The sequence below is a fragment of the Hylobates moloch genome, unplaced genomic scaffold, assembly GCF_009828535.3.
Source record: "Hylobates moloch isolate HMO894 unplaced genomic scaffold, HMol_V3 SCAFFOLD_15, whole genome shotgun sequence".
In the NCBI taxonomy this organism is placed as follows: Eukaryota; Metazoa; Chordata; class Mammalia; order Primates; family Hylobatidae; genus Hylobates; species Hylobates moloch.
This window is the reverse complement of record NW_026652290.1, coordinates 34233644-34242999: the sequence shown is the minus strand read 5'-3', so window position 1 is coordinate 34242999 and position 9356 is coordinate 34233644.

Here is a 9356-nt window from a genome sequence, read left to right as displayed (position 1 = left end):
CCCCAGTGATAAGAAAGGCATCCAGTCTTTGAAATGGGGTTATTTTTGACACACTCTGCAATCAGAGCTTGCTTTTAAAGGTCTTACCCAGACTTGTCAGGACAAGGGCTTGGGAGCGCCTACTGCCTAGGAATGATTTAGGATATGTGCCAGTCCCAGTTTCTAGCAGAGGGACCCATAGGCCTCCAAAGCTATGTCTGAGACCACGACTCTCTGGGATAGAGGGTGGCTTGAGAAAAGAGGAAGGGAAAGGTGCCTTGCATTTAACTTTCTCATTATTTGGTTCCTTCATGCAACTTTTGTTGTAGAAGCCTCAATAACGTTTCTTATTTTAAGGAATCTCACTCCATTTCACAAAGATTCTGGGAAGCAGAATAAGAAGGACAAATTTTCTCCATCTTTATTATATTGATTTCAAGAACAAGCACATTAAACATAGTAAAAGTTGAGAGCATTGCATTGAGACACTATTTCTGTTTTCTAGTTTTTTTCCTTCAATATTTATACCTGTCAACCTGGGGTCCTAGGACCATAGATGGCAAACACTTTCAAGAATACCTCTCTCTTTTCAAGATCTTTGATTCTTCTTTGAACACACTCTCTACTGTTTTTTTTTGTTTGTTTTTGTTTTGCATTGGCAAACTCTTTAATATCTAGAGACTAGATATTATAAAATCGGGCCTCATTTGTCCAGTACATATACAATATGTACAGTATAGCAAAGTTAAATAAAATGCATGTACCATATAGGCAAAGGATTAAGCAGAAATTTTCTAATAATGGCAAAATGCCTTTTGCAGTTTCTTCCCTCCCACCTCACAAGTGGTTAAACAATTCCACTTCCAAATAGCATTTCCCATCAGTTTTTAAAAGCTATTTACAAAAAGTGTTATTCTACTACTACTTTTAAATACAATAAGCACTTCCAAATATCTAGAAAGGCTAGATATTTCATATAGCTTGTCCACCATGTACACAGCATCATTAAATAAAATTGCACACACATAACAATGGTTATCATCTGAGTTATCTTCCAAATGTGGCCATTTTGGCCTTGAATCATTCCCTCCTCTCTTCCTTCAATCCAGTGGACAAGTACAGGCATGTGTAATGCTTAGAGATGGTTGAACAAATTCCTATGCAAAAGTCATTTACAGAAGACAAGTTTTCCTATGAATTTCAGCACAAGGCTTACAAAATACGCTGATTTTACTAAATGCTTTGTCATATACACTAGCAACCTCTTTAACATCTAGAGACTAGATACTGAAAATTAGGACTCATTTGTCCATTATATACACTATATACAGAGCAAAACAAAGTGCACAAAACATACAGAAAAATGGTATCGAAAATGTCCAAGTACAAACACACTAGCCTATTACCTTTTGCAATTTCTTCCCATCCACCTCCTCTAAACCATTGAACAAGAACAAGTATAGACAGTACTGTACTGCTCACAAAGGTGGCTTCACAATTCAATTCCCAAAAGGCAGTATTTCCTATGAATTTTGGCAAAAAAATATTTACAAAGTGGTATTTTACTACCTCTACATTTAACATACATTGGGCACTTCTAAACATCTAGGTGTTTCAAGTAAGGGGTTAATTTGTCCAGTATGTAGACAGCAGTCTTGAATAAACTGCAAACATGTAACAGCAGTTATAATTTGAAAGAGTCTTCCAAATGTGAACATTCTGGCCTAGAACCCTTCCCATCTCCATCAATCCAGTGGGCAAGAATGCTCAGATTTTCAGAAGACAAACTTTCTTAGGACTTGTAAAACAAAATGTACAAAACATATTAGTTTACTAACTCTACTTTTGTCATACACTGGCAACCTCTTTGTTAGAAGTAAATGCTTGGTTCCACCAAGTGAAAATAGCACACAGGCAAAAGTTTTCTCAGCAAGGCAATTTACTTCTATAGAAGGGTGCATCTTACAGTTGGGGCAACGGCGAGAGCACACCAGACAAGGGAGAGGAAGGGATTCTTATTTTTAATGCATCTGGTCCCTACTGCTGTATCTTTCCCCTATTGGCTAGGATTGGACCACACAATCTAAACTGACCTGATTGGCTAATGTTTGAAATTGAATACAGCTATCTAGGTGGGAAGGGGAAGGCTATCCATTATGGTGCAAGGATGTCTAGGCTTGTCAGGGCATGTCAAGGTGTGGGAAGGGCGGGAAGGGTTGTTTATAGCATGGGTAACTAGAGAAACAAAGAACCAGAAGAACAGGGAATTAAAACCTTTTGAAGAGGAATTTATTGTCTCTGTCAATTTCCCCTTCTTGATTTTATAGTTTTTCCTCTTCAAAACACCTCAGCATATCAGCTCTGTTGTTCTTGGGCATCTAAAAGGAAGAGTTTATCTGAATAAGGTGGAGGAGAGCTATGGGAGGTTTTGGTGAGAGCTGTTTCTGTAAGTCTTTGCACTAAACCATGAGTACAGGGTATGATACAGCATCCTACAAGACTAAGCACACCTACAATGATTACAAGGGAGGTGAATATTGAGATCATAATTCCTTTCCATTTCCTGAACGATTTTTCCATGAGGCTTGTAAACGGGTCATTTATTCCAGAATTTTTAGCTAACTCATTTGATAAGGAGGTAAGGCCTTGTAAGGCTTTTGTTATTGTTCCATTGGGGGCGGTGTTATTAGGAATAAAAGTACAACATTGGACTCCAATCATGACACAAACCCCGCCTTTCTCTGCTGGCGTCATATCAAGAGCTATTCTATTTTCCTAAATCATATGACTGGTAGGGCCTAATCATTCAGGTATTCCTTTAATGGCATCTTTTGTGTAGTTAACAAACCTTTGTTGATTATAATAATTGTAATTTATCTAATTCTACATTTTTGTTTATAGTTAACCACCAATACAGTGCAGATTCAAATCCTGCAGCTATTTGATTTTGGGCTTTAAATTCATCTGGTACTCCTTGTGGAACTCCAATAGTGTCTACATAAACTTGGGGGTCAAAGGACCTATGTGGGGCACTTCTTTTACGATTTTCTTTTCTATCATGTTGATGGACTGCTAGGGTGAAAGGGATGGCCAATTGGACTACAGCATAAATGCTGCTCCAATTACTTGGCAGAGTACCCAGCAATAGTCCCCCACAATACCACCACACATCTGCTTAGGGATGAACAAGGGTGGACTGATTGATAAGCTCTTGAAAAGGTCTGGTTTCACTGAATCCTGTTAAGTCTCCAGGGAATGCTAACTTTTCCCTCTGCTGTGAAAGGCATGAGGTGAAGTTAACATCAGGGGCTGGAGGCCAGATGGCCCTCAGGGGCTGACTGCAGGGCTCTTGACCTCAAGGAAAAGCAGTGAAAGACTCTTGCATGACTCATCGCCCCAGGCTATGGGGTTCTGGAAGAGAGCTACCATACAGCTCATGCCCTGTCTGTGAGAGGACCACCCAAGTGGAAAGGGCACAATTTGGGTCTCTCACCTGCCTGTTGCACAAGTGTAACAGTCGCTTTTGTTTAGTTTGCGAACAGAATATTTAACCCATTCCAGCCAAGTATTTGAGTCCTGATACCCTGTTTCAGTCGCTATAGTTTGTTTTAAATCTTTAACCTCTACAACAGCTACTTTGGTTTTATTATTGGGTACATAACAAGGGAAGGTTTGATTAGTGGAGAACTTAGGAGAGGGAGAAGGGGGTGCAGAAGGTGGGGAAGCATGAAGCACATTTCAAAGGATCCTATGGAGTCCTTCCTTGAGACTTCTACTCCTATACCATAGAAACAGCTTAATGGAGGGGAAGAACTCTGGGGAGCAGCGATGGTAATCTGTACTGGATTACACTGGCTCAGCTGACAATTGGAAGGGGTAACTCCTTTAGTAAAATGAATATAAGGTTTCAAGAAACTGCAGGTACTAGTTGGGGCAGTCCATCCTAGCTCCTTAGTATTTCATAGAGCATTGGACCAACTTTGGCAGAGAAGCTCTGCTCTAGGAGGACAAGATTCCCAGTTTGTACTGGAATCTTTGTCAAACTCTTCCAAAACTAACTTATCCTAGTTAACAGATTTCCAGTCTGAGGAGAGCTAGGAAGGACAAAGATACTTTTCTGAAGTGGAGAGTTTCCTCTGGCTTGGCAAATCTCCACAGGGCATCACAAAGCAAGCATCAAAAGTAATAGTTCGGGGTGAACTCGACCTAGTTACATTAATAACGAGAGGACTAACAATAGAAGGGGAAAAGAAAGGGATGCAACATAAGAGGATCAAACCAGTTTTAGCTTTACCTTGGTTGGAGTTGGCGCTGGAATAGCTGTCTATGGTTCTGGAGGGGATGGTGCTCTTTTGACCCGGGTGTGATGAGTCCATCCTCTTTCTGCTGTTTGAACTGCGGCCTTGGTGGTTAGAAACACTAGGTAGGGTCCTTCCCAAGCTGGTTCGAGTTTTCCTTCTCTCCAACTTTTGATGATATGGTCCCCAGGTTGATGCTGGTGTACTGGAAACTGTAGGGGTGGCGCCTGTGCTAAAAAATCTTTAGTTATGAGGGAAGAGAAAGTGGAAGATAAACCAAGTATATAATTACTGAGAAACTGATCTTTTGTTTCAAATGTAGGAAGATCAGTAGTAGAATGTAGATAAGGCAATCTATAGAGCATCTCATAAGGGGATAGGCCTATATCTTTTCAGGGAGCAGTTAGGACTCTCAACAGGGAAATAGGCTTTCCTACTTGCCCTGATGAGGGTGGATGCCATGGTGTGTGGTATTCCCATTTTATTTTAGGGTTTGTTTGTTGGTTTTTCTGCACACTATACAACTATCTGCAACTTGTCTAGCAAGGGTATAAATTCCTATGCATCCATCAACTCTAAGGACTGCATCACACATAGCTTGGGGGCCCCAGTGAGTTCCTTGATGTGGCTGTGAGAATATCTCTCACATGACGGGCTTAGACCGCATTTCTCTCTTGTCTAGTAGTACCCATTTTCCCTCATGGCTTTCTTTGGCTCCTTTTTAGCTTTTCTTGCTCTCTGGGGGAGAAGATAGGGACTACAGCTGGAGGGGGAAGATAAGGGGTTAGGTGGGAAACGGGTGCTGCTTGAGAAGAGGCAGCTTGTTTGGCTACTTGGTTAGCTATGTTATTCCCTCAGCTCTCGAAGGAAAGATTCTTCTAGTGACCTGGAACATGAACAACTGCTATCTCTTCTGGCAGCTGTAAGTTCTCTAGTACTTGGATTATTAAGTCTCTATGCACTAAGTTTTGGCCTTTACTGTTAATGAGACCTCGCTCTGCCCAAATTTTCAAAGGTGTGGACTACTCCAAAGGCATACCTGGAGTCAGTATGAATAGCTCCTTTCTGGGTTTGCAGAAATTTTAAGGCTTGATTTAGTGCAAACAACTCACATGTTTGTGCAGACCAGTCATTAGGTAATCTTCCTGATTCTATTTTTGTGATGGTGTCTCCATCTAGTATTGAGTACCTGTTAGGCCTTTTCTCTTTATCACTTGAGAAGAACCATCTACAAAAAGGTGTCTTTTGGTTTGAAAGGGAGTTCCAATTTCTCCGGCATCTTGGAGGGACAACTGTGAGACTGGGGCTTGTCTATGGTGAGGATTTCTAGGAGGGGGCAAGCAAGAGAGAGAAGCTAGATACTGAGGATGGCGTGGACCTGGAGAAGCAGGGCTGGAGGGAGCTGGCTCCCCTGCTGAAGGTGTCTCTGGGATTCATTTCTTTGGTTCCCTGGGATTGCACCTTGTAGCCTCACCTAAGATGGCAAACAGGAGGGCTGGATCAATCCTAACACTGTTGGCAAAAGTCTGGATTATTGCCCTGAAAGGTGTAGAAAGCCTGTAAATAGGAGGCCTCAGATCATTTGTCCTCACAGTTACAGAAAAGGTTCAACTGGAGGATGGTATTGAAATGAATGGTTCCTTCCTGAGGCCAAGCCAGCCCTTCCTCTAAGTCATAATTTGGCCAAACCTTTGTGCAGAGGGCTATGAGGCATTTTTCTTCCAGAGTCTGAAGGTCAAACAGTCCTAGTGATTCAGGATACTCTCCAGAGGAGTATGAACTGGGGATGGTGAGGATAGCTGGTTGCCCATTCTGAAAGGAAACAGATGTCCCTCATTTTCCTTCCTTCTTTCAGCAATAACTTAGGGTGTGAGGGAGAGAAGAAAGCAGGTGTTCCTCACTTTCTCTTCCATCTTTTTGTCCCTGACTCTTGGTGACCTTGGAAGGTGCTCACCCATGGGTGCCAATGTGGCTTGCACCCATGAAGTAGGGAGAGCCTAAATAGGAATTATCTGCACTAACCTATCCCCCCTACTTTTGACAACCTTTAGTTTCCTGGGCCTCGTCTATGCCATGGAGCATGGCCTCCTTCCATGGAGCAGGGGTTTCATTGGCAGGAATTAGTTCTGCCCATTTACATTGTGCCTGTTGCCTGGCTTTGGATCCCTCAGATCTGGTTTTCCATGCTAAGGCTTCAACCTAAAGCTTGGAATTGAGTTTGGGACAAAAAAGGTATTTCAGGGGGGTGCGTGGGTCCATTTAGATTAAGCCCCAAATGGGCCCCTCCAAATTTGTAGTCATCAGACACCAGGCGTCACGGGGTCACTCCTCTGTTGTTTCCCTGTCATAAGCAGAGTGCTGAGGTAGGAAAAGAACATTCTCACTGAGAAAAAAAATAGCTTAAAGTGCAAAAAAAAAAAAAAAAAAAAAAAAAGGCAGGGGTCTGTCCTGGGGAAAGAACCTCTTTCTCTGTACAAATGGGCTCCTTCAATCACTGTATCCCTTCCCTGGTTCAGGCTGAGTTGAGCTCCTCAGCAGCTGGCCTCACACGAGCCCTGGCCTCTGAGATTGCCCTGGGGCCTGGGTGGCATGTGCAGCTTACTCCTGCTCTGCTTGGCCGTTGGGCATGGCACATGCATGTGGTGGATATGCCCAGGTGCCCAAGCTGGAAGGGGAGGGGGTAAGGAGGGGAGCCACCGTACACCATGCATGCCTGCAGCTTTGGGGGTGGGGGTGGGGATGACACCTCTAGGACAAATGGAAATCACATTGTTCTGAATTGCATGTCTGATGGCTGGGCCAGATGCTCATCCTACTTAATATCTCTGTAGTTTGTAGCAAAACCCTTAACATTATAAAAGAAGAGACAGGAGCCATTTCAAACTGTGAAAGAAGGAAGGAAAGATACTTAGGAAAATCTAGGGGTCTTGGCTGATGCTTCCAGTTGCCCCAGGACCTTTTCCTGGTCCCACTCAATGGCTAAACCTTCATGAAGGGAAATCAAGCCAACATTACTTTCCCCTGAAAGAAAGAGAGAGGTGGCAGTGTCTTGGAAAAGAGACAGAGCTGATAGTTCCACATTTGTACTCATCCTTCTGATGGATCCTGGATGAGTCCCCAGATGAAAGGAGATAGTTCCCTTGACCCCTTCACGGGACTTGTGAAGCGAGTGACTTGTTTGCTCAGCCCACAGCTTTCAACCCCTCATGGGAGGGAAAGCATGCAGGTGAGTGGGTGCAGAGACTAGGATGAACACTTCTGGGTAGCCAGCAGGAAGAGAACCCCATGTGGGCCCATAGCAGTGTCTAGGGGTAGCCTGTGACCCCTGGGGCCTCAGAGGGCATGTGTTACAGTGTGCTGTTTTAGCTTTGCCATCCATGAATGGCTTAACTGTTAGATAACTCAGTGGAGGGTCAGTGTGACAGCTTCTTGAACCCATACCTGGGTCTTTGTCTAGTGACCAGGAGGAATCAGGTTGCATGAACAAATTGAAGATAACAAATGTGGAGGATTTCACTGCTGATGAAAGGCTCTCAGTGGGATGGGGAGGTAGCAAGGGGATGGAATGGGAAGGTGGTCTTACCCTGGAGTTCGGCCAGCCCCGGCCGGCTGAACTCTTCTCCGAGGTTTCGCTGTCGAGCCATAATTCTGAAGTCAAGTTGCTTCTCACCGATGTCAAGCTGCTGCTTCTCTCCTTCTCTGCCACACTGCTCTGCTCCTTGCCAATAGAGTCTGGGGTTTTAATGGATACAGAATGGGGGGCAGGGTGGGCCAGGGTGGTTTTGGAAAAGGCAACATTTGGGTGGAAAAAAAGGAATGCATGTTCTCACTTTGGAAAGCAGTTCCAGCCTTGAGGGTGCAGCCCTCACCAGGGACCCTGCAGTTTTCTACCTAGCATTTCCCTGCCTACAGTCTGTATCACTATGACCTGGAAGCCCCATCCTCACTTCAAGTTGTCTTGCCTTTGCTTCAAGTTGTCCTGCCTTTTCCGGACCAAATCAGTGTTCATCTTACATATGTTGACTGATGTGTCATGTCTCTCTAAAATGTATAAAACCACACTGTGCTCAGACCACCTTGGGTACATGCCATCAGGACCTCTGGAGGCTGTGTCATAGGCATGTGTCCTCAATCTTGGCAAAATAAACTGTCTAAATTAACTGAGACCTATCTCAGATTTTCAGGGTTCACGTTTTGGTAACCATGAAGGGATTCTGAGTGGAGGTGCCCCAGACCTTTGACAAATCTCCTATCAGTGCTTGGTATCTGCTTGAGCTATCTCTGTGGCTCAAACCAATAGGACAATTTACTGAGGCCTAGAAGTACCCCCTCCAGAGAATCCCTGATCTCCCCAAATTTGTTCAAGATCTGAAGTTTATTTTGCTGTACAACTCCTTTTTTTTTTTTTTTTTTTTTGGAGTTTTACTTGCTTCCAACACAAAGAAGGCAAGTTTTTATTGCTTTCATGATGATGGAAGGCAGGTAACTCCTTTATGGAGTTTGAGCTCACTTCCAATAGGGAAGATGAATTTGAGATTTTTCCAGTTTCTAGGCTGGTAGAGAGTAGTCTTCAGCCTGAGACCCATCCCTTCATAAGTAACTGAATTAGGGTCTGTCTTGGTCAAAGTTAAGATTAATAACCTGCTGGTCTTAATTTCTCTTTACCACTAGAGTGCTCAGTAATCGTACAAGTTTTGCCATCATTTGTTTTGCTTAAAACAGATGATGTTGTTTTTATTGTTATTAGTTTGTTTCTGTTTTTGTTGTTGTTTTGTTCTTTTTCCCATTTGGGTTAGATCAGCTCTATCTGACTTGATCACGTCTGAAGGCAAGTTCCAAATTATGGGGAACAAGGCCTCTGAAGTGGCTAAATTTCCACACACCAAAAAAGGTGGTGTGGTGTTGGGAGAAAAATGACCAGCAAAAGGTGGTGGTGGTGGGGAGGTGGGGAGGGAAATATTTTTTTATTTTGACTATTTAAGGGGCTTTATTTACATAACAAGGCCACCTTTTAGTTAGGCAGGCCAAACTGAAATAGCAATGGCTGTCACCCCACACTGCAGTTCCATAGCTAAGGGT